The sequence below is a fragment of the Amblyomma mixtum genome, chromosome 1 (genome assembly GCF_055824585.1).
Source record: "Amblyomma mixtum isolate Tamu chromosome 1, ASM5582458v1, whole genome shotgun sequence".
Lineage (NCBI taxonomy): Eukaryota > Metazoa > Arthropoda > Arachnida > Ixodida > Ixodidae > Amblyomma > Amblyomma mixtum.
In genome coordinates, this window is record NC_143012.1 from 218,404,163 (window position 1) to 218,430,244 (window position 26,082).

The following is a 26,082-nucleotide window of genomic DNA, read 5'->3' on the forward strand; positions in this document are numbered from 1 at the left end:
TGCTTCTTCCAGTTACAAATTCCCAGTAATGCTCTGCTCCGATGAGGAGGTCGATGTCACCTCTTTCGTTATCGCAGGTCCTGTCGGCCGCAGCCAAAGGTCCAAGTAGTTCCTTGGTCCTGTGTTCAGGAATCGGGATTCGTTGTTCGCATATGATGTCCGTCTCAAGAACTTCGATCGGTTGAATCTTCTTGTTTTGTGCGGTTAGCGACACCAGCACTCTGTTAAAGTCTCGTTCCGACTGGTGTCCACCGAACACGCCAACTTTCAACGTTTCTGTTCCGAGAACTCGACACCCGAGTTTTTCTGAGGCTCGATTCGTGATGAATGAACGTTGGCTTCCGCCGTCAAAGAGCGCTCGTAAGTATACCGCTTTCGTTTCACCGGCACACATCGCCGTTGCCGTTAGTAGCAGTACTTCTCGTTTGCGAGTTTCTTTCACGGTAGATTGCAGATTCACTGGGACTGTTGTCACCTCGGTTGCATTTGCCTTGACTTTCGGATGAGTAAATTCTGGGTCGCACATTGTTGTCGCATGCCGCCCTGCACAGTCACCGCATTTAATGCTGCTTCTGCACTCGTTAGAACGGTGATTTGGTTTCATGCAGCGGAAGCAGCGTCTTCCCAAACGTAGCATTTTCTTCTTTTCTTCTAGCGAAATGCCAGCACGGCAGGCAGCGGATTCGTGGTTATTCTTCTTGCAAAGAAAACAATTATCTGCTCTTGCTGACTGCTGCAGTACAGCAGCTGATGATTTAAATTTCGTTCCAATGCTCTTCTTGTAACTCCCAGTTGGGTTTAACGTCTTCAGCATTGACACCTGGTGCTTCTTGCCAGTACCTTGCTGAGCAACCAGATTCTCGCGGCTTTGCACTTCAATCCTCAAAAAATCAAGTAACTTCGTGAATAAAGACGGAGTACCTTTTGTAGCTGTTTCTTTTGGCTGCCCCGGTGCGTCGTCGCTCCGCAGCGCAGATCCAGTTCGTTCCGTGTTCTGTGTTGACGTTTCGGAGGGTTCCTCCCTCGCCACGGCTCGGTGAAACTCGAGCAATATTTCTTTCGGCAGGGCGCGCTGTACCACGGGGTAGAGGAGCGTGCCGTAGGTCTCCTGTTTCTGGCCGAGCGCCTCCAGCCCGCGGAGGTGAGAGACGAGGGCATCGTACAACCGTCGGAGGGACCGTATGTCTTCGGCGTTTCGCACAGGCTCAAGGTCCAAGAGCTTTCGCATGTGCGCTTGCACGATGGCGTCCTCACCGCCGAAGCGTCTTTTCAGCAGCAAGATGGCGTCGTCATAGCACTGGGATGTGGGGGGAAGGCCCTTGATCGTTCTTGCTGCTTCGCCAGTCACAACCGATTTTAGGTACCCGAACTTGTCCACGGTCGTCAGCCGATCGTTTTTGTGAATCATTTGCTCGTACTGTTCCCAAAATTCTTGCCAGGACATATCTTTGCCGTCAAATTTTACGAGCTCTAATTTTGGAAGCTTCACCTGGCAGGTCGTGGTTGCCGCGCCTGCGTCGTTGCTTGGTGATGGCTTTTCTTTCGGCTGCCTTTTTCCTTGGATTTCTTGAATCTCCGCTTGGAGCTTCGCAATGTATGTAACGATCTTGTCGTCATACTCGATGGTTTCGATATAGTCCTGCTCCGCTTCTTCCGCTGGCAATAGGGTCTCGACAGCGGCGTTAGCTTCGTTTAGACGGGTCTGCAGAGAGCTCATTCTTGCCAAAAAGACACTGAGTTCTTTTTCGTTACCCGTGCGGCTTTTCATGCAGGAGTCAATTTCCGTAATGAGTCGAGTCACCTGTGATTGGAGAGCTGATCTCTTCGCTTTGTGTCTGTCCATGTCGCTGCACTCGGTAGCACTGGACGGCGGCTTTGGAGTAGAAATGAGCTTTTTCTTCGTTATTCGTCGCCGTCGCATCCAGGTAGTCGTCTTCGTTAGGTCTCGGGGAATATCCCGGGTTTCGGCACCAGCTTATTATTATGTCGCGTTCGTTAAATTTAGACAACTTCGTTCAGCGGGTGCAAACGACATCCGTTTATTTCAGGTTACATGACACGACTGGCGCCCTAAGGGGCGCTCCTTTGTTTCCCTTTCCCAACTTGCTTGGCTTGTCTCGCCTTCCGACTCGGGACGGTCTTGTTTCGGTTTCGGTTTCGCAACACGTGACTCATATGGCCCGCCAACCGGAACGAGCAAGCGCAGTGGGCGGCGTTGATCTCAAAGTTTAACGCTTGAATTAATGCTGCCCCAGAAAGGGCACCACCCAGAGGGGGTTGCTATCGCAATGTTCGAGACATGAAGCTGGTTCATCACTTCTCGCCTCTTCGCGAGCGGAGCGCCACCACGCGTCCCGTTTGTCGTGAAAAAAGAATTTTTCACAAATACAGGTCGTTGATACTTGATCAACGCAAAACTTCTTACAGGAACCAGTCCATTCCACCGAGAGAAGAAGACAGCTATCTTCTTCTCTTTCCTTTCTCTTCTGCCAAGCTCACTTCGATAATATGGATAACCTACCCTTCTAACTACGCGGCCAGGTATGCACTCTACGTTGCACGTGGTAATGTATAGTCGTGCTCATGAAGACATCGGTGTTCTTTAGTGGAAACCGAACCCTGCAGTGCAGCTTTAAAAATAATTGGCCCTGCAATCTGGAGTGCGAGACCCTTACAGAATGCATTTCTACATCAAAAAGTGCGATGGATGACACATCCGCAAGCACACGGCTCCTACTCAATCAAGGCGCACGAATAGAGAGAGACAAAAAAAAAACTGCAAAGAGCGGGACAAGAACATACTCGACGCAAAGATTGAGAGTGCCGGCTTATTAATCACACAGACACCCGCCTCTAGCTGCCGTTAGAATCCGAAATATTTACCTGCACGCACGCAGCCTTGTATCGAAAACTCTTCTGTCATAATTACCAAAGCGTTTCTCACGCTCTCGGGTATGTCTCCTTCACCGCTAAAGCTCTCAGGCTGAAACGACGGCGTGCAAAAACGTTAAAAACGCATTCCACCGCCGTCGCCGTCCACCCTGGATACTCGCTTCCCTCCGGCTCAGGGCAGCACTGCGTAATCGGACCGGTTTTTTGTCCGCATAACGGTCGCGCAAGCTCGGTAATGCGTTGTCACTAACTGCACAGACATGTTGTCCTCGTTCGCGGAGACCTTTTTGTTCTTTGTTCGTTTGCTTCCGCTCCGAAACAGCGCCGAGCGCGCTCGGGCAGAATCAAAACCGATTACCAACAGAATGGCCATCTTTCGCAAATGGTTTTTAACGAGACATTAAAGAGAGCTACAGTAAGAGTAAAAACAAAAACGACACTTGTTCCTGGTTCGCGTGCAGCTATATAGTTCTGCAGGGCGGGCTAGCGAAAACGAGAACAAACAAATAAGGAAGAGCGCTGTCTGGCTCTCAACAAAGGGTCAAACAAAAAGCAGGAGCTTCCCTTTCTTTCGAACGCGCTCTGTACCGGGTCCGTTCCTACAAACCCCCTCTCCACTCCGCTTCGTGGATCTCGCGACTCAAAAGCCTGCCGTCGCGAGTCCCTTTGTGGAACCGCGAGTCTCCAGCGCAAACAGAGGATGGACAACTAGCGGTGCCCAGCAAGATACGAGAGGCGCAAGCGCTTAATTGGCCAGACACTGCTAGCTCGCCGCTACCGTGAGCGCAGAAGAGACCGAGGAGGAGGGCGAAGGGTACGACGATACCGGAGCTATACCGGAGCGGTGGAGAGAGAGAGAGGGGAAAAGAGAGGTCGTGCCCACAATGGACGGGCTTCGCTTTTCGCTGCCAGGAAGGCACCACAACGGGTGGAGGCATCCAACACTCTCTCTCTCTACCCCCCTCACCCTTTTCTTTGTCTTCTTATGGACATCGGCGACGGCTGCAGAGGCTGGTGACCCAGTTTCGGGCAGTCTCCCCCTCGCTCTTCACTTTCCCCACGCACCGAGAGAGTCAACACTGTCGCCGTAGCTCCGACAGACGCGAGTGTCCACTCTTGATGCGCACCGGCCGGGTGCAGGCAGCCGTTCACGAGTCAGCCGGCTAGTATAGCGAACATAAGACACTACACATGCTCGTTTTAGCGAAACGACTTGATCTGAATGAGCCCTTCATTCCAGTGCAGCCGTAATGGGATCCAAACCACTTTAGCGTAACCTCAACGCGCTGCCACTAATGTTACGCGTTCCAAGTTTGGTGTTAGCATTTGTATACAGCGAGCAACCGCAGTGCTGCGTTGTATTGATTAAATGTTGCATTGCCAGTGCGCTTTAACAACACAACACATATCCAGAAAGTTTCTTCTCTCCCTTCCAGCTCCCTAAACTCTTAACAGTGGAACCACTGCGTCTACGAGACGCAAATGCGGAGAATAAATAAAATACGACGTTTGCGTAAATCCTTTCGACACACTGCTGGAGAACGAAATATGTAAGTACACTCTCTGCACAAAGGCACACCGGTCACAGTTTGCTTTTCCGGGCCGTGGAACGAGGTTCTTTCTAAACCGGCAGACCTTTCAACTGCTTCAAGCCGAAGGGAACTTTTGTTCAACAACTCCGGAGGAGTTGTAGGCCCGCTACAAGAGCCCCAACACGTGATCAGCAGAAATTCCGCTAATCCGTATGTTTCGACAAAGGCAGGAGCATATACCGTATTTACTAAAAATACACAGGCCACCACGTTTGCTTCTCAGTCATGCTGTGTGGGTCGTTTTCCGTAGTCAGAGTCCCAAATCTCTCGAATATGACAGGAGGTCTGTTCCTCAACCCTGACGAGCAAGAGACAGTTAGACAGCCCCTCACCACGCGGTGTACAAGCAAACCATTTGGGATGCATATTTTTTTACAAAGGCTGTATGTGTAATAACTCGTATGAAGGGGAGAATTCTTGGCCGAAGATTAAAATCAATCTCAGCGTCGCAGGCTGCAATTATTTTCGTGATGGATGCCTCAGAGGTCTCCGAGTGCCTGATACTACATGCGCCCACAAAGTTCATACACACAGACGCTCTGTAGCACGCGTGCTCCTGTATCCTAGAGCAGACCCATCGATATGAGCATTTACGGCGCCCTCCTCAGCATATCCTCAAACGCCCGAGAACGTGCCCTTCGTTACACGCACGCGCATACACTACTCTGCGCGATCACGATCGTGTGTCAGCTGAAATGCCAGCATGTACGCCTATGGGCACCAATTACTCGGAAAAACAGCCGGTTCCTCGTGTTCACAAAAGAATTAGCTGGCTCCGTGAAAGATCGTCGTGCCCTTGTCGTGTCGTCAATCATTTTTCTATAGCGGCTCACGAACAATCAGCCCCTGCTCGATACCGAGTCAAGAACCGTTCGAAGCAAAGTTATCGACCCACAGAGCGGCTGCGTGTGAAAATGACGTCAAAATATCCCGCGCGTGTGCTTGTTATCCCGTTCCCATAAGCAGCCGTACAGCGTCATAGCCAACGGCACGGAGAACCGTTCATTATAGTGCATAGTTCCGATATAACTCCTAAGCGATAAGTCTTTTGATGGACTCTTCTCATAGGCTCGGCTTATAGACGACGAAGGATTTCCTTTTCTTTTGAAAAACTACGGCCTCAGACGCTGAAGTAATTATGTCTTATTTTTATTTGCTTCATTCCAGCCTGCAGAACGAATGCAAACTAAGGAGTCACAGACGAAAGAGCTACAAAGCACCAGACTCAAAGTCGTGCCCTAAGGATCTTCGATATTGAATTCTATGTACATCAAGCCAATGAGCCTTTCGGACCCCAGACGCCTATCCCGGACTGCCAAAGTGGGTCGTTTTATCACGCAAAGCCGGTAAATATACAAACGTCGAAAAACATGTCAGTAACACTAATGCATTTCTCAGGCCCGATGACTTGTAATTGCGAACATAATTCAGGAGGGCTATACAGGTAGCCGTTGTCCCAGAAAATACTCGCAACACCGTACGGGTTTTTCACCTCACTACTGGGTGGCACACAAAGCTCTTTGGGTATACCAGACGAAAAATTCTGCGGAGGATCTGTAAGTCGAAATTCGCCACTCTCATAGTTGCGATACAATCACTGTCAGCTCACTTGCGGCAATGGGTGGATTTATGGGTGTCTCTTGAAGGGGCGCTCCTATATTCCCGCAGTGCATTGCTTGGCTTTTCTTTGTTGTGGAAGGGGATTTTTATGGATTTTATGAGTTTTCCACTGAAAATTTCTCTGAACTTTTCCCTTGTCGATATTCAACACACTGGCCTCCATGACCAAACATTATAATATGTGCCACCACCTGATATGTATGCATCGTAATTCCGTGACCCCAATTGTTATTCCCTTTCTGTATTTTTGTTTTACTATTCCCTACTGCCTTCTACCATTTTTTTTCCTCTGTCAGACTCCGGCCTCTACGCTAGACCTCCAAACCATCTCAACCATTCAACTGGCAAATCCTTCCTTCCTTCATTTCTCTCTCTCTCCTTCTTTCTCTCTCCCCCTCTCTCTCTACCTTTCTTCCTCCCCCCCTCTCTCTCATATATATATGCATCTTTCTTCCTTCCCTTCTCTCTCTATCTTTCTTTCTTCCTTCCCTTCTCTCTCTTGCTTCCTTCCCTCCCTTCTCCCTCCTTCCTTCATTCCCTCCCTTCTCCCCTACTTCCCTTCTTGCTTCCTTCCCTTCTTTTTTCCTTCCTTCCTTCCTTACATCCTTCCTTCCTTCCTTCCTTCCTTCCTTCCTTCCTTCCTTACATCCTTCCTTCCTTCCTTCCTTCCTTCCTTCCTTCCTTCCTTCCTTCCTTCCTTCCTTCCTTCCTTCCTTCCTTCCTTCCTCTTCTATCTGGCTGGACGCCAACAATAGTTCACTGCCCAGCTCAAAGGTCGCGCTTCCGTCTGCCAGCGCCTCATCAATGTGCGCGCCCACGCGATCGTCCCAGGCGTTGAATTTTTTTTTTTCATTGGCAGCTACCAACGGAGAGATTTTGACACACAGTATATACACGCCAATGGCGTCAACTCCAAAAGTGAAAGGATGGATCATTTAACGAGACAAAGAGCAGGAGCGACAGAGGGCGACATCAAGTGCACTTAACACGAGCAGAGCAATTAACATTAAAGCATGTGGACGCAATTCTACTTCTTTCAATTCCTGCAGCGTACTCCCGATTTGCCTTTATGACAGCAGCCGAGATGGGGCTTCTTTTTTTACTCTCTCTTTGACGCGAAATTAATTGAGGGAATGGCAAGTAAGGTTAACCCTCTTTTTGCCTCCGTACTATGGCGGTAATACTTTTACGTCCGCAGAGCTCACCTCGGTAACTTAACTCGGTAACTGGCAGTGCCCTTGCCCGGCATGTACCCCCTTCGGTACAAGAAGTTACCTTGGGTTCCTCCAGAAAAAAATCCTGGCTACGCGCCTGGCACATTGTGTGCAGTATGAGCCAGACTCAGACGTAACGCGATAAACGGTTAAACCGGCTCTTAACGCCGAAAAAAAAAATTGGTTTCTCGGCGAAGAGAAAAAGAGGCGCAGAGGGCTTGATAGGAGGAGCCTGGATCCTCGCTCCTGCTTCGCTATATGAAACCTACTTTTCTCCGCGTTAGGAGCCGGTTTAAGCACTTCTCCTGTTGCATCTAAGCACGACGCATCCGCGTGGGCAGGACGATACTTCACACATATAATCTAGGTAATCTTGAAAGATCGGGAAGATGATGAACAGGAAGACGCTGCAGACGATGAGGAATACGGTAGGCCCAACAGGAGATACTACGGACAGTTGATGGAGTGTGTTTTTACAGCAGCTGCAGCCAGCGCTCCGAGAGTCTATTTGCAGATTTTTTTTTTTCAAAGTTTTTACTTCAAGGGACAAATAGCAGCGCGCACCTTATTTCGCCCATTGCAGTAGACACCGAGACCGCATACGAAGATTAAGATTTCACGCTCTCGCTTTTGTCGCCAATCGCTTTTTATTTTTTTTTCCCTCGTAATCACGTTTGCGCGGTCGGGCCACCGCCGAACGCCGTTCCCGGTGTAAATAATCGCGGAAATCTCCTAATGAGCCTCGGCGCGGTATGCGGGTCGCCAAGCGATCGTGGGCGCATATGAAACCGCAGTATCTCTCTCTCTCTCTCGATGTCGGCCGCGTTACTACACAGGCAGGAGAGAACGGAATGCCCCAGAGCTCCTCCTACTTATTGGTGGTCATGCGTTGTATATGCGTGCGTCTGTGTGGGTGGGTCCGTGCCACGGGTGAAGATATATGCTCGGTATTGTGCCTCGCAAGGCGTTACAGCTGCGAACAAAAGCGAATTAAGGAAGTCACAGCTACGGCCCTCTCGTTTTAATCTTCCCTTGCCCGGCTGAAGGTGCTTTTGTAGTTTACTTTCTTTTAACAGACCTGACTATTTGGTACAAGCGAGTCTGGGAGTGCTACGTATGTGCGCTCATGGGTGGTAGTAGTGGTTACAGGAAAGAAGCAGAAAGGGCGGGGGGTAGAGCGTTATCACTTGGCGGTCGAGAAATGTCTGCCAGCTCGTCTGGCCTCGAATGGCGTGTAGTTACCTCCCTGCAGGCAACATATACTATCAATAAACAACGATAAAAGCGCGCTGCCACTTGGAGCGTAAATGCGTCGTCCCAAGACTGTTCGAATCTTGCGAGAGAGATGCGGAAGGGGTGAAAGAGAGCGCCGTTACTTTTGCTCGGGGCTGAGCATTTCACGTCCAGCGGCTCACCGCTCCTGGTGGTTGGCCCACTTTTTCCGAGCGCAGGGAAACCTGTCCGAGCGACGTCGATCGGCAGAGGCGGCCGCGGCAACGTAATTTCGATTACAACGCGCTCCCCGGCGCGCGCGCGGTTTCTTACGGCTGATTAGGCCTCCGCGTCTGTGCCGCCGAACAAATTAGAGAGAGAAAAAGTAAAAAAAAAAGAGAGAGAGAGAGAGAGAGAAGGAGCGCGTTTGCGTCCATAATGACTTCTCTCTCTATCATTCCGTTTTCATTTTCGCGCGCTTGATACTTTCCGAGGATTACAAGAACTGGCCAGAAGGAAAACGGCGGGGAAGGTGTAATGCAGCGGTGCCTCGCAACCGTTGCATATCTCGGTACATGTGGTGAGCGAGCACAGCTTGTGTGTACACGGCTGTGGTATGCGGAAAGGAAAAGAAGCAGGAATGACGTCGACCCCTTTGATTTTCATTCATATTTTTTTCTTTTTTTTTTGTTAGCGAACGCCAACTTTACCTCGACTAAGCAGCTGGCGCTCACTTGGATGCACTGCTTGTACTGGGACAACACGAAACGGTAATGCGTGTGCTGGATATGATGGCGCGAAACCTCGCGCAATAAAGGCAGCAAGGAAAGAACTATGCTCCCAGATTTGCTGGCTTTCTTAAACGCGGCGGACATGTAGACTGAATTAAGACTGTAACATACTCTGTTATATGTACGGTGGTGTACGTATTACAGCCAGCCTTGTAATGCATATGCTGGATAGATGACGCGAAACCTCGTGCAATGAAGAAGTAAGGAAAGAATTATGCTCCCAGAGTTGCTGGCTTTCTTAAATGCGGCGGATATGTAGACTGAATCAAGACTGTTACACACTCTGTTATATGCACGGTGGTGTACGTATTACTGCAGCTAACCTTATACGTGCGAATAGAAACAAAAAGGAATGAAGCAAACGAAGGAATTTGAGACAGTCTGGTAGGCACGCCACTTCGCCAGCAACGCGATGCATGCGTACAAAGCGCCCATCTTTTTACACGCGCGACAACAAGCGATTAAGAGGAGGACGGTGATGCACCGCCGAGACGAACACAGATATGTCCACCAAAGCGGTTGCATTGATTGTTTTTTTTTCACGCGATAGCATTAGAAGCCGAAAACGGAGAAAAAAAAAAAAAAGAGGCCTGATGTGTTTTACAAATCGTTGATTTGATCCAGGATGTATGACGTCACAACGGCGTCGTCAGGCCACGCGACGAGACAATGTGACGTCATAATCACGCCATCAGACCTGAAAAGACGTCACTTCCGGTAGAGGCATCAACAGCTTCTAATGCTATCGCACTGCCAACACATAAGGTAATTATGTGTCCCTGAGGTTTTTGTGTGTGCGCACTTGTGAGTTACGCCCAAGAGCTAAAAGTAATGTGCATGGTGGGCGTTCGGGTTCTCTTTTGTCTATGAACTTCAGCATCCACGCCTCGCGGCTTTTGCTTAACTCACTTCTCTGCACGCACATCTTCAGGCACAACAAATGAAAAAAAAAAATAAAAACGCCCAGACTGACTGGGCTAGAGGAAGCGCCTAACGGGTTCTTATATCGCCATTCGTTCGTGCGCCGTTACAGTTCTCTCTCTTGTTCTTCGCAGAGCCGATTCTTGATCACCTTCGCACAGAAGGCGATTCCTGGCTGCGCATGCAATTGTTTGTAGGCACAAAGTCCGATTCCTGCTATGCCCAGAACTCAGTCCCCGGAACGGACTACGGGGAGTATTCGCGCATGCGCAAAGCCGCCTCCTACGCTTAAGCACGATTGCAGTGGCTCCGAATCTAGCTCCAGGCGCCATATACCGGTGATCCATGATATGTAGCGCTAATAGGACGAAGAGCAAAGAAAGAGGTACACAACACAAGCGTTTGTGTTGTGTACCTCTTTCATTGTCCTTCGTCCTGTTCGCGCTACATTTCATGGATCATCGTTACCGACTCGCCCAACTTTCCTCTCTTGTAAGCCATATACTGCGGCCTGATTGCAGAACCTTACTGTCTCTTAGGAGCCTCTCTGAAGATACTCCCCAGTAAGTCTCTATAGGGACTTATACGCCTATAAGCCGTATGCGATGTGCTTTGCCTTCCTAAACAAAGTGGCATAAATGCTACACTATCACGTCCGAAGAAGACCGTTAGTGAGCCAGCGCTATGCCCCTCGTACCTTCAGCCGTCCTCGCGAGAGTACATTGTATCGACCCACGAGCCTCGGAGTCGGGTATCCGGTGCCTCCGTCCACTGCGTGGTCGGTGTCGACAGCCGTGACCTCAGCACGCGCTGTGCTTTGTTTTGGCTTCGCCGGCGCACGGAATGCGAGTCCCCGCACCGCGGCGTGTTTCCGTCCGCGGCAGCACACGCAGATGACACGTTAGCCCCTGGCGGCGCATGCAGCCTTTGCGCACCGGCATCCAGTGTGGCGGGACAACCTTGACTGATGCGTATGTGACAGGTGGCCTCGCGTCGGAGCTGTTGCCGAAGGGAAGCTATTTGCTGCCGCTTGCGTCGGCTCTCGCAAGAAGAGGGCCGACTGGCTGGCTATTCCGCCTACACACACACACACTCAATGCTTCCGCAAATCCGAGCCTTTACCGACCGCTGCGGCCGCGTTTCGACGGAGGCGAAACGCAAAAGTCGCCCGTGTTCTGTGCGATGTCAGTGCACGTTAAAGATCCCCGGTCGAAATTATTCCGGAGACCTCCACTACGGTACCTCTTTCTCCTTTCACTTCCACCTTTACCCTTCCTGTACGGCGCGTTTGAGGTGTCCACCTGGAAGTGAGACAGTTACTGCGCCACTTGCATTCCTCAAAAAACAGTTATCGTTTTATCGATAACCAGTTCTAATAATCTCTTCAACGAAACCTAAATGCGACGTTAGTAACTGCTCTCGCGTAATCATCGTCATCATCAGCCCGACCACGCCCACTGCAGGGCAAAGGCCTCTCCCATGTCCCTCCAATTAACCCTGTCATTTGCCAGCTGAGACCACCCGCAAACTTCTTAATCTCATCCCCTCACCTAACTTTCTGCCGTCCCCTGCTACGCTTGCCTTCTCTTGGAATCCACTCCGCTACCCTTAAAGACCAGCGGTTATCTTGCCTTTTGCCCAAGCCCACTTCTTCCTCTTGATTTCAACTAGGATGTCATTAACCAGCGTTTGCTCCCTCACCCACTCTGCCCTCTTCCGATCTCTTGACGTTACACCTATCATTTTTATTTCCATAGCTCGCAGCGTTGTCCTTAACTTAAGCTGAACCCTCTTTGTTCAGAAAAGGCCACGGTACCGGCGTACAAAAAAGTCTCCACCGTGCATACGTGTCGCCGCAGCAATGCCGCTGTTCTGTAGTCGACTGCAACTCAAGATCAAAGCGGCTTTTCCCCGTCTAAAGATCCCCTTCCAGCCAATGGCACTGGCCGAGTCTCATGACCCTGCTATAGCGTGACAATGCAGGGACAGGACTACCGCTGACTATGGAGAAAGGGAACTATATCCCCTTTCACCTGCCACTACCTGCATTTTCACGCAAGCAGGGTCATGAGAATCGGTCGATGCCATTTCCTGGAGGGGAGTCCTTTGACGGGGAAAAGCCGCTCCATTCTTGAGTTGGATCCAACTATACAGCGTATCCTTGTATCAATACTGGTGTAGCAAAGTTGGAGAATATTACTTGGGTACAAATGTAGCGGTAAACTTCAAGCTTTCTCTGAGTGCTTGTGCGTGATCTCGAATGAAGTGGGTTTTCTTTTTCAGTCGATTTTTCAGTCGATTGCGCGATTTGTCACAAAAACGTGACTTTGAAAAAACTTCAGTCACTGCTGCACTCCACCTGCACTGGGGTCTTTATTTATTCTTCGAATAATGCGCTACGTTTAGGCACGAGCGTCCTGATAGGGCATTGGCGATCCTGTAGCTGCTATCGCATTTCAACCTAAAAAAAAAAGTGGCTGACAACTGCGGAGAAAAGGGGCAGCCCCAATCGTTGCCTTCTTTCTCACTGAATCTAACAGCGACAACAGTGCATGTAAACCCTCGTGCGTCACTACAAAGGCGGCCGAGTGCGACAGTGAATGTCAGGCCTTTGCCCACCAATAAGCAGCATCTCGTCACTATTTTAAAGCCTACTGTCCAACGAATACAGGCAAAGTTTAGACAGTAACTCTCCCTCCACTGCATTTGTACAGTAGCATGTGCAGCAATTCCGGATAAGTCGTTAGTCAACGTGTTTCACATCAGGTGTCGCACAATACATCGAGTACCAACTTTTTTAAACGCCAACTGTAAAGGCAATTTTACTTTTCCATCGCACGGTTTAGCAACAAACTGACAATGAAGACTGAAGACGGTCAATTGTTATCCACTGCACTGCGGATGTATGAATACATTAATAAAAATTAAAAAAATGAACGGTGCCTGCGTATGCCGGCTACTTTTTGCACAGAGAAAGCTGGAATGAGACCCTTAATTCATGAGACCCTTCTAATTATGTGTTTCCTATACGCCGTCGTCAAACATCAGGAGTTACGCAGGAACCGCCACCGAAGGCAGCACAACGATGGTGGCATATAGAAGAAGAAGAAGAAGAAGAAGAAGAAGAAGAAGAAGAAGAAGAAGAAGTTTATTCACATCACATTACATGATGCAGGAAGCCTGCAGAAAAAGCTGCCAGAAGCCAGCTTGACAGGGCCGCAGGCCCCCTTTCATTGGCAGTTGGCGGAATGTCGTAAAAAAAAGTTTATATACAGCATATTTTATCACAACATGTAAAGAAAAAAGTGAAAAAACAACATATTACAAGAAAAATGCTAAAACATATATACTGTTACCACATTTCAGTGTAACACGTACTCACATTTTTAATACATTCATGGGGAAATATTTTAGCAACAAAGTCTCGTTTTACTTCGTTTTGAAAAGATCGCGCAGTGCTTTGAATGTTATATTGTCGAGTTGGATATCTTTAGCTTGCAAACTGTTTAGTAATCGGGGTAACTTGTTTTGCAGCATTTGTAGACCGCATGTAGTTCTACTTGTGTTAACCTTCCATAGGTCACACATTTACCCACTAATTTTGGTGATGAATTCGTAAGCTGGCCAGAACCGTACACTTAGAGACTACAAATGCGTATACGGTGTCAGCCTGGTTGGTCCAATGTTTAGGGGAATCCCCCAAGGTGGAGTAGATTTGTAATAAGGGAGTAAATACTCATTGACATCCACCCGAGCGCAGCCATACGGCTACAAAGGAAAGCTATACAGCTTTCTCAGAAACTTCAGAAGTGCGAAGTTTCTGAGAAAGCTGTATAGCTTTCCTTAGTAGCCGTATGGCTGCGCTTGGGTGGATGTCAATGAGTAATTACTCCCCTATTACGCTGTCAGCCTGTAGACTGATTAGAGCTTTGTTAAGAAGTTGCAGTAAATGGAAAGCACCTCTGGCGACTTGCCACACGCTGTTAATTTCCGCACCATAAGCAATTATAATTACGTGATCGATGCACCCACAGCACACCGAACCGGAAGTGCAGTTTAAGCACGGAATTCCGCGTGTCTACTGGAAAGGCAAAAGAAAAAAAAGGTCCTCCTACGCTAAGATTAAAATCTAAACCACAGTTCAACAGTACCTGCAGTGTAAACACCCTTCTTCCATAGTCACGGCCACGGCTGTAATCATCGGCTCACAAAGCTTGGAACGGACCATCAAAAACGTCGGGGTCATGAATTTTTCCTCCTACTTTATTCTGACTACTTCCTGTTTGTACTCAGTTCAGTATTCGCGCCGTATAACAATGTAAACAAATAGACAAACAAAACATAACAGCGCGCCATGGAATTCCATCGTTGTTTACGCGCATTCCTGCGCCTCGACTCGCGCTTCGATGTGCGCGTCTTCCGCCTCGGCTGTTAACAGACGACCGCCCTTCGCGTGCTTCAGAAGGCTGCATGCAACGAGCGGTGTCAGAACAATGCCGCGCATGCACCCGAGCCGTGCAGGCTGCAAACAACCGCGTGTTTATCCCGGGCGAAAAGTGACGCCTCGTCCGCCGTCGCGCGGCGCACGGATGCAGCCCGCTGCGAGAGCGATGCGCGCGCGCCCTATCGGCCTCGTGTCATCGCTCGAGAAGCACCACTGCGACGCCCGCTGTGTAATTAAGACCCGCGCTCGAGTGTCCCAGCGGTGACGGAGGCTACACTTATATCAAGGCCTCATAGATCGCACGCGTAGTTCCGCGCAGTGGCTAGGGCAGCTACAAGCCGGAGCAGACGAACAGTTTTTGTTAGGAACAGACGAAAAATTAACCATCTACGAGTAGAAGAGACTTTAGCGCTCAAATAAAAATTTCTGGAACTCATAACAAGAGCTAGAAGAGAATTCAACAATGCGATACGGCATTAGAAGCGTCACTGGAAAAAACAAAAAAAAGATGTGTCGACGGAATCTAAATTCGTTGATCGCCAGGGGGAAGTGACGTCAAGAGACCGAAGCTTCCCCATTGGCTGGAGGGAAGTGACGTCACATTCGCTGAAGGAATCAAGAGCTTCTGATGCTATCGCATTGCCAGTACACAACGTAGTTACGTGTCTGAGTGAATTTTTAGTGCGACAGCAGTAATTCACGAGGTCTAACCGGCTCACTGAGTTGGTGTGAAGCTTGACCTTGATGGTGACCTTGACCACAGCATGAATAGATGAATATTGCTGAGAGTGGGATTCGAACCCGCGACGGCGCGAACAGATCAGCTCCACTGGCCACTGCACGAGAGCATATACTATCGCCGCAGCCGATCACGCCTCGTATTAAACTTCAGCACTCTCTCGCGCTCTGCACTGCGAATGGTCGTCTCCATTAACTGATACTGCTATCGAACTAATATAGTCGTCAGATGTGCCGACGACCCAGCAAAGCAAAAACATGAGCCAACCATACTAAACACGTGCTTTCGCACGTCTGCTTGTTTAACTACGTTAAAACATTACAACTTTTTTTGTAGTTTGCATAAGTCGCCATTTTTTCTTGCTCGAACATTGTGTGATAACACTGCCTAGCGCAAACTCAGGTTCTGTACCTTGAATCTGCCCCTGTATAGTTTTAGATGAGCGGAACTTTTGCCACTGAGGCATCCAATTCGCGACTCGATCTGCCAACTCAAAAATAGTAACTTTCTTGTATTGGCTCATTTTATCCGCGCGAGCTCGTTAAATTTTTCAGACGTTCATACCCTCAGATTGTCATATCCTCAGATGTTCGCCGTCAGTACAGCGAAGTGGAATTTTCCTAAGCGTGTGACATGGCGGTCACAAAATTAATGCATCTTGCGAGCCCCCTAGTGGGGATCAGTTCGGCGCCCTTCTACAGCTAGAACTCTAACTCCATGAGTTATATAACACCGCCGCTAGTGCTTCAGTGTTTCATATGAATAATCATTTCATGCGAATAATCGTACAAGTAGCGAACGGCGAATATTCTTAGAGGTAGCGAATGGCGAATATTCGTACAAGTAGCGAATAGCGAATAAAGACTATTCGTATTCCACTGGGTTTCGAAAAAGTGATATTCACATACTCCTGCAAACTAATTCGAGCAAACTAGCTAGGACGGTATTTAAACGTGTTGCTGAATTAGACGAATAACCTTACCAAATATGTTCGAACGAGGCAACCCGCCTGGCCTGATCAACCAATCTAGGAAAAAAAAAAATGCTCTGCGCATAGCATTTTTATAATAAGGGAGTAATTACTCATTGGCATCCACCCGAGCGCAGCCATACGGCTACAAAGGAAAGCTAAACAGCTTTCTCAGAAACTTCGCAGTTAAAGAAAAATTCGTCCTGGTCCGGGGTTCGAACCCAGGACCACCGCTTCACCGGAGCAGTCGCTCTACCAATTTAGCTAACCAGGACGGCAAGCTTATGGTAGGGCGAGAGCGAATTGATCAATAACTCGAAGTGGGAACTGTGTTGGTCAAATGTTTAGGGGAATCCCCCAAGGTGGAGTAGATTTGTAATAAGGGAGTAATTACTCATTGGCATCCACCCGAGCGCAGCCATACGACTACAAAGGAAAGAGAGTAATTACTCATTGGCATCCACCCGAGCGCAGCCATACGGCTACAAAGGAAAGCTATAGCTTTCCTTTGTAGCCGTATGGCTGCGCTTGGGTGGATGCCAATGAGTAATTATTCCCTTATTACAAATCTACTCCACCTTGGGGGATTCCCCTAAACATTTGACCAATAGCATTTTTATTTTTTAAAAAATCTGTAGTAAACAAAACGAAACGCCCTCTATACTACAGCAGAGTACTATTAGCAGGAAACTCGAACGGCAATGTGTCCTCACGCAGCATACATTATAGGCCGCACCTCTGTCCACTCCATAACCACTATCCCGTTGCGGGAGCACTGTTCTACTTCAGCATTCAGCCGCACCTTCGAAAGCACGTGCACTCTCCCCCACCGCTTCGGCAGTGGTGCGGGCAACTGACGGGACGACGAGGGTGCACGTGCACCTATTATAAGTGGCGCAGGGCGCAAGTGTGCACAGGCAGAAGCAAGCGCTATTTTGGCGCCACCGAGCTACCGTACAGCCTGTAGACAACGCCGCAATAATAACGGGGGCGGGAACGAATTTCCACGGGGTAGGGCCCGCCCCAGTGGAAGCGACGAGACGGGGGCGACGGGGGCGCGAAATATGCAGGACACGCGCGCCAACAGAGGGCGTTGATGCTGCGACCATGCGAGCAAAGTCCGATCGGTCTCGGCAGGGCCAGGACGCAGGTAGGTTTAGGCGTGCGCAAATTGAAGCGTTTCGTCGTGATTACCCGCATCTCCTCCGGGTTAATGCGAGCGCGTTTATCTTATACAGGGTGTAGTACATAGTTTCGCCTGTGTAGGTATACTAAGCTCAACAGTAGATAGATTTATGACCGGCTTCAGAGGGACGTGCGTAAGCGTAGAAAACTGCGTGCATCCTGCGGTCGCAGTTCTATATACAGGGAGCTGTACGGGGACGGCTTCCTCAAAAGGAAAAAAAAAAAAAAACTGGGCCGAAACTGATGTTCCGTGAGAACGGGGCCTTACACGCACGAACTCGGCAGTGCTCTACGCGTGTTATTGTTTATTTGGTTTTCTCTTTTTCGTTGACGCACGGCAGTCGTGCACTGTTGAAAGTTTCGCGTGCACGCTTCAAGCAGACCTCGGCTCCGCAGAGTTCAGCGCGCGAAGTTTTCCTCGAGAAAATGCAGAGGTCGCACGTGTAGAGAACGAATAAACAAACAAAAAAAAAGAAGCGCAGAGAGCTATAGGAAAGGAAGATAAAGCGGCAATCAGCAGTAGACACACGTTAGGCAAAATCTGGCCCGTAACCACTGCGGCGGTCGTGAGGGCGTGCCAACTATGACCCGTGTGCACCTCGCGCTTCTTAAATTAGATCGGCCGCATGCAGCGCACGCGAGCGCGCACAAAGAAGGATAATGAGGAGCCGCGCATAAATGAAGGGCTACTCTAAGGTTACTCTTTGTACACCACCGTGCCAGACTGGACACGCGACGGAGCTGAGAAAAGGGGGACACACGCTGAGCGTCCGTGCACGCAACGTCAAGGAGGAACAGAGGTGTGATCTTGAGCTAGTAATCTGGAGAGTCCTCAACAAACAGCTGCAGCTCGACTCTTCGTGACCACGATCTGACCGCTCGACGCTGAGTCTGTTCCAACGCTTCCTGGCACTTTCACCGGCGATTAATTCTACCAAGAAAAGAGAAAGAGACGGAAAAAAACTCCCTTACTTCCCGACTTTCACAGAAACAATGGCGCCTGTATAGTGCGCAAACTCCCGTACTTCCATCCTTTCGCCGAAGAAGTGGCGCCTGTAAAGTGCGCAAGGGTATGGCTAGCTGCGACACCAAGGTTCTGTTCACATGTGTATTGGACCCGACGTGAGGCCTACAGAGTGCTCTAGAGGCAGCGTTCCTCGGCACAAACATGGCGAAATCTTAGCGCAGCTATAGCCTGCCAGTGCTTTTGTCGTTTGATATGTCAATCGGGCTAGGCTCCAGCGGTAGCAGATAGCAGCGGACCCTGGCACTTGCGGTAAAATTTCGCTTTATTTCGCTCCGCAGACGACCGCTTGGGCGCTCTAGACAGGCGTGCTAATGTCTGAGTGTACCACCTCGTTCTCCTACTACCCACATTTCACCTCTTTCATCTCTTCCCTTGTAGCAGCCTGGCATGCTTCAAGTGTCCACTCAGAGTGAGACAGTTACCATATATATTTCGTCCCTTCATAACCTAACCTTATCTAATTCAGCGCCCCTTTTATTTCAACCAATGTGACAGAACTTACGAAAATAAATATTTTGACGCGCGCAGCTTGCAGCGTCGTTTTAATGACATTATTAGTTGAGCCTATTTTCTGTACTGCTAGATCAATTTCAGACTGTGAATTTTACCTCTGTCAGTGCGTTTTGGCGTTCGGTTGCTGAAACCGAGGTCTCGGAACCGAAACCTGACCGCGGCAGCCGCATTTCCATAGAGACGAAATGAAAAAAATGCTCATCGGCTGTGCAATGTCATAAAGAATCAATCCTAGGTGGTAGAAATTGATGGGCAGCCCGCCAGCACTCGGCCCCTGCAAAGGGGCTGAGTAAAACGGAGGAGCGAACTTTAAGGCGCCTGAAGACAGGTACTCTACTCTGTCCTGCAATCTTAAAACATTACGATCGTAACACGGATGGGCGCTGCCCGCACTGTGGGGAGACCTGTGATATCTTCCACATGGTGTGGGCATGTACTCAAAATCCCCACCTCCCCACTTCCCCTAACCCTTCCAGAGAGGCATGGGAGACTGCCCTCCTCAACTGCTCCTCGCTTGAGTCCCAAAGGGCTCTGGTGAAACGGGCGAGAGACGGGGCCTCGTCATGCGGTGACCCGGACTAGGGACGCCGACCATGTAGCGGGGCCACTCTGTGGCTCCCAAACTCTATTTCACAAAATAAAAGTTTTCACTACCACCACCACCAGCACGGCGTCCAATAGAGTATATGCAGATTCGAGGCGCCCCACATATTAATTTGCTTCCTTTCCACTCTTTTCTCCCGCCGGCGCACAAAATTCAATTTGCCCTCCCTCGGAGCCCTTGCATTTTGTATGAAGATTCAGTCTAGCCTGTTATGCGTCACTGGTGCAGACAGAAGTGCTTCATTTCTCTTACGTCTTTCAGACCAGCACACACTCAACTCTCATTCTGCCGATCACAAAATATTCGCTTCGATTCGAATACCCACGAGCCCTATCCACTGCGAAGAGATCCACTATTCGCACGTGCCCAGTCGCATAATAAATCGGTTAAGGGCGAGCCGTGGTTCCCGCATGCAGCCTTCAATGAAGCGCGGCTCGAGACGTTGCGAGCTCTCTCGCACGACAGCCAGCGGCATTCGCTTCGGCGTTTTCGTTCCGAAAGGACCTGCCACACTTCCTGTTCGGAAATAGTGAGCGCAGCGGCTATTTCCGACCGAGTGAGCGTTTGTGTGTGCGTACCGCCGGCTGAGATAGCGGAGAGGTGCGGCCGCCCGAGAGGCGACGACGGTCAAGCTTGCGAGCGACGGCGCACAGGCCCACCATGACCAATGTTCGCGGCGGTGCCCTTTCCCTCTCTTTTCCCTTACCCTCGGGGAGGCAGCCAATTAACCTGCTTCCTCCTTCCGTCCGGCTGCTCTCAGCCCGGGCGGGAAAAACGTTTCTTCTCCGCGATGCTGCCACAAGGGACGTAGCGAGGACCGCAGCATCCTCGTCCACGTAGCTGCGGCTGTCCCCACGCTGCATGCGATGGGAACGGATAGAGGAACTTCATCGAAGCGCGGTAGTCGCGGAGACCGCCTCTGGCTTTCGTCTGCTCCTCGCTCCGATGATGATTCGTCCTTCCTTTCCGAACGCGTTTTCTTTTCTGCATTATTTCTGTCCCCCTTCGGTTTCTTTTTTTCTTTTTGTTCCAGGTCAAGCTCGACGGCCACGTTTCGCCCTAATGGCTTCCTCCGCTGGGCGCCCCCTCTGGATGTACAGCGGCGGACGCTTAATTGGGACGGGAAAATCGTACATCTCGCCTGTCGCTGCTCGCGTGATGCCGCCGAAAGTTGAGACGTTCAGTGCGGCGGTATCGGGAAAACGTGACTATGCAGCTCAGCTTCATTGAGCCGAAACAATCATGCAGAGGCACAACTATGAACACTACATGCAACCATGCGGGATACCCACGGACCCACCACTGAATAACACGGCCTGAGGCCACGGCTCAAGCGCGAGTCAGTCGAATAATTTTTCTCACATTCTCTGAGACGTGTGAAAAGCAGTGTGCGAGTGGCAGTAGGAGGTCTTGACACAGCCGGCAGACCATGCGATAGCTTGTCGTCGTTAACGATCCGCTGCCTCGAAGGGTCACGAGAGGGCGCGCAAATGCCACTGCGCATGTGCAGAGCGGACTCTGTTGTTTCGGTATACTTGCCCCTTAATGGACCACAACTATGCTAGAACGCTGCTCTCTGGGGTACTTTGCAGAAATTGAGGGTTCTAATGGGGCGAAGCATCGCGGGTGTGCCTCATTTCAGTGTTTCAAAAGCATTATTCATTTTTGAAATCATCCCAAGAAAACAGAAATGAGATCATCGCACCATTTCTCGTACTCAGCAGAGCTCGTATTGAGCACAGGCGGCAGGGACGCTGACCACCGTCTGTCCAGCTGCGGCGAACTAACTGGCCCCAGCAATTCAGTACTCCAGTACGGCTTATTTCTAACAGCGCTCGTTCAGTATTGTTACCGTCCCTGTCTTATACACTGCTTTCAGCCAAGCAATTTCTTGTTCCTTGTCTCTCGTCAAGTGATTATTGCTGCTAAGTGGCAACCTCGGCATAGAGCGAAAACACGTTTGATTTCACTGTTGTCCAGCAATCGATTTCGTGTAGACAGTAGTAATAACTCTAGGCATAAAAAAATGAACACAACTTCCCTAGATCTCCCACGCCGAATTAGCACAGAACGGTAAACAAACGACGCTGAAAAACTTAGGCCTGTGCAGCTTGTGGATTTCGCCTATTCATATTTACGCGCGTCCAGGAGAATCATCAAAGTGATGCAATCTTTGGACACGAAAGTTGATATCGCTATAAGAAACACAGCGTATAAATAAAAAAAAAATCTGCGTATACTCGTTCAGGTAAGGAAGAAAGTATCTTGCTGCAATTCAGCACCGCAGCTGGTATATCTGCTCAGAACATCAGATGGCTTCCTCGCAAAGCGCTTCTTTAGAGAAAACCCTGAACTACTCTGCTACTTGGCACGACCGAGAAAAACAACCCTGCCAAGGACATCGAGTTCCGCTTCTTTATTTTTTTTTTTTCAACGAAAGATGCATATGGGACTTCCTCAAGGGTAAGACGCGTCTGCGTCACTGCCGCTGTCGTAGTAAATGTTAGCTTGAGACATAAGCTAACATAAGCGCGCTGGAGGGACATGTGCGCTGAGGGGACATGAATGCTGGGGGACGTGTACGCTGGAAATCAACCTGCTCTGGAGAGTGGGCTCTCACGTTCGGATGCAGTGGATGTATAGCTATCGCTATACTTCCTCCTCTCGTAGGGGCTGCGTAAAGCTTCACCCATATCTGTACACTATACGATGTCCCTCTGTAAAACGGCATCGTTCAAGGGGTCAGTGTCGATCTGCGTCGTGCAGTTTCTAATAATTCGGGAAAATATTTTAACTGGCAAAGGACAAGGCTAATTGGAGAGACATGGGAGAGGCCTTTGCGCTTCAGTGGGCGTAGTCAGGCTGATGATGATGGTTATTTTAACTGGTGTGCACAAGATAGCTGAACCTTGCAAGCCGCATATCGTGGAGTAAGAAACCTGCAACTACTATGCCGAAATGACCTGATATACATAATGAACACGAAGTTGCAAGTAAATGATTGAAAATTTCTTTTTGCAAAATAGAGCAGAAGACCTATTCGGGAGCCAGAAGCTTCACTAAGCATCAACTTGACGATCATGCACTTTCACCCAAGTCCACGGTGCGCATATTGTTTCCTGCCTTCGTAAGTTCAATATCCGGTTTTTTTCTTTCTGCCCGGACATGCAGTTTCAGCTCTTCCGAACGCATTGCTAGCGCACACAGCATCATACGTCCGGGACATGTGTAATGCAGTAATAAAAACAATGACTTTTCCTTTGCTGCACACGGCATCCGGTTGGCGGCAGACGAGGCAGGATGGTTTGTGGATATATGTATTTTTTTGCTTGCCTCCATCGTATATGGTTCGGTCTCAAAACTGTCAGACACTGAGCTGATGACTTGCGGCCTGTGCGCGCGTATTTTACGACGCTGTGAAAAGTTTTAGAAATTTGTGTATCATGATAACCTAGGGAAACGTAAGCACGACCCCCTGAAAATAAAATGTTCAAAGCAGAAGATGTCTGTATACAAGCGCCCACATTTGGATGTGTGCTTTTTTTTTCTCCTTATAACGACTGTCATGAAAAATAAACAAAACCGTATCGTGCCTCAGTCAGTTGCAAGGCGGTTTTGGAGTCTAGAAGTGGTTATAACTGGCTTATACCTTAATGAATGAATAAAAAATAAGAGAAACGAAGTAGCAAGACAAAAAAATTGATTGATTCATTGATTGATTGAATGAATGAATGAATGAATGAATGAATGAATGAATGAATGAATGAATGAATGAATGAATGAATGAATGAATGTGACTGGAAGTGAAGGCGACGGCTGTTGCTGCCGTTTCTACATTGTTGAATTCTGTCATGATAAACGAGAAATAAGTCATGTTCAAACGGCGCCCTTCAAGAAGTCAAGATTGCGCCGGCTTTACCTGACAACTACAAAAAGGAGGCGCTGTGGCGAGCCTTTGCCGGCATGAGACGACTGCTAACCCTTCGCGATCTTGGCTTAGGTCAAGTTAACCCCGCCGATAAACGTTTCATGTGCGCAGAAAGAAGGCGTTATAGCTGACGCTATTAATTATACGCACATCAGCTCCATCCAAATTTCCGAGGAAATGGCTTAGCAAACTTCGGTTAGGCAATGAGTCGTCCGCACGGATCCATCTTTGGCAGAGGTGCAAGTGATGTGGTGCAGTACGGAAACATGGGCATCGTAAAAAAATTGCGAGGACACTTTGGCAACTTAAGTGTTGAGAGGCGAAAGCCGAGGACACTATGCCGTGACGACTTACGGTGGATGTGACGTCGCACCGTACCCGTGGCTATATCGATACCAAAATTATACATATTTCCGGCACCTTATGTGTTAATTACGTTTAATTACACTTTTTCCCATCTAATTTGACACAAATCCGGCGTTTTTCCGACCATTCTGCGACAATTCTCACTATGCCGTGACGACTTCCGGTGGATGTGACGTCACACTGTTCCAGTGGCTATATCGACGTCGGCGTTATTTCAACGCAATTTTGACGTTTTCGTCTATAATTAATTAATTACTCTACAGTCATTAAACGTGGCTTCAAGGTTAATTTTTTCTCCTCTACCTGAAGCAACCATTCGTTTTCTCCTATCTTTTTTAGTTCCCGAGTTACCACGCTGCCAAAGGTATGTCACCCTCTGCTAACGGACGACAGTATGAGCCACTAAAGGCTTTCGCCTTAAAAAATCGCAGTGGGCAGTGACTAAGCTTTGGTCAAGAGCGTCATATCGACAGTACTACGCTGGGTTCAGAGCAGCGTCTACGCCCACTCTGCTGCCGCGACACACGGTGCGACCGTCCCGGCGGTGCAGGAAGCCCATGGCCCGAAGACCTCGTCCCCAGGGAGACAATGCGCGCATTCCCCCTCGCCGCTCTTTCTTTTTTGGACCGACCCAGTGATGGCGCGCTCGCACAGCGACCACCGCCGGCGGGGAGACCTTCGCAGCGTGGACGTCGAGCACGCAACGGGCCGCCGACGCCGCCTCGGGTCAAGGAACTGCGCGCACTTTCGCCCGACTTCCTGCAGCAGCAGCAGCAGCGGCCGGAGGAGGGAGACTGAAACCCTCTCCCGGGCACCCGCCGTACTCCTCGCGGCAGCCGATTCGGACGACACGGGGAGGGTCTGCTGCTGCTGTGTGCGTCGCGCTCTCTCGGCGGCGTCCGCACGTTCGGCCGGAAGAAGAGTGGCCGCACGTGCGGCTCTGCGACGACCGAGGCGCCCTTACCATCGCTTGGCTGCGTCTGTGTATTAGCAGTAGCAGCGCACAGACTGACGGATGGGCTTGTTGGTACTACACTGTCGCGATCAAAATGCTCGATAGCGCTGTGGTCGCAACTGAGAAGAACAGCCGGAAGTGCAGAACTTCGTAGAAGGTCAGGCCAGCAGCCTTGCAGAGGTGGAATCAGCAGTGCGACTGACGCAGAGCATCTCTCAATTCCGGGCTGCGCTGAAGACCCTGTACTATCACATAACACACGCCAACCCAACTTCGCCGCAAAACAACAACAATAATAATAATAATAATAATAATAATTAGTTTTAACCCAACCTATACCATGGTAATATTGATACAGCTCAGAAGTTGAGGAGGAAGAAGTGCTTCGCCATCTCGCTTGTGACGAGGAAGTGCTTCGCCCTCTTGCTGGTGACCGCTCGACAGTCTGGAACAGTTCTTGTGTCTCTAACTGTGGGCCGTGTAATATTCGTGATAAATCTGGTGGAGGTGTGGGGTGCGCTTCCAGACCAGCGTGGGCTACCGACCAATACGGATCTCACCCCAGTTCACCAGCGCCGCGGCCGCCGCCTCCGTGGAGCGTCCCCTGAATTCGGACTCCTTCCGGCTGCAACCAGGGCGACGCAACCTCGGTCTTCGGAGGCACCAGCTGCCATGGCAACTGAGACCAGGCTCCCGGCGCACATCCTCTGTCACCAGCCACGAACACCCCCGTCGTTCCATGGCGACGTGTTCGAGGACGCCGAGGACTGGCTCGAGATCTTCGAACGTGTTGCCCGTTACAACGGCTGGAGCGACGACCGTAAGCTCCACAATGTCTATTTTGAGCTTGAAGAGTCGGCTCGGACATGGTTCGAAAACCATGAAGCTTCGTTTACGTCCTGGGATGCCTTCTACCTCAATCTCATAGCCACTTTCCCGAATGCAGACCGTCGAGAGCGAGCAGAAGCTGCGTTACACTCGCGCAACCAGCGCCACAACGAGAGAGTACGCATGTACTACGAGGACATGACCCGCCTTTTTAAACGCGCGGATCCCAACATGACGCAAGACAAGAAGCTTCGCTACCTCATGCGGGGTGTCAAGCAAGA

At 49.7% G+C, this 26,082-nt stretch overlaps 1 protein-coding gene across 3 annotated transcripts in view; it reads right to left on the reverse strand.

Annotated features, from left to right (window-relative positions):
- Rcd6 (Reduction in Cnn dots 6) overlaps positions 1-26,082 on the reverse strand; it is a 101,341-nt gene that overhangs the window by 56,250 nt on the left and 19,009 nt on the right. Inside the window, exon 1 of one of the 3 annotated variants that reach the window (XM_089563724.1) lies at positions 10,940-11,343. The exons of the other annotated variants lie outside the window; for them this stretch is intronic. The gene's annotated coding sequence lies outside the window, so the exon portion shown is untranslated. Of the gene's footprint in view, positions 1-10,939; positions 11,344-26,082 lie in introns of those variants that run through there. 3 annotated transcript variants of the gene reach the window in all.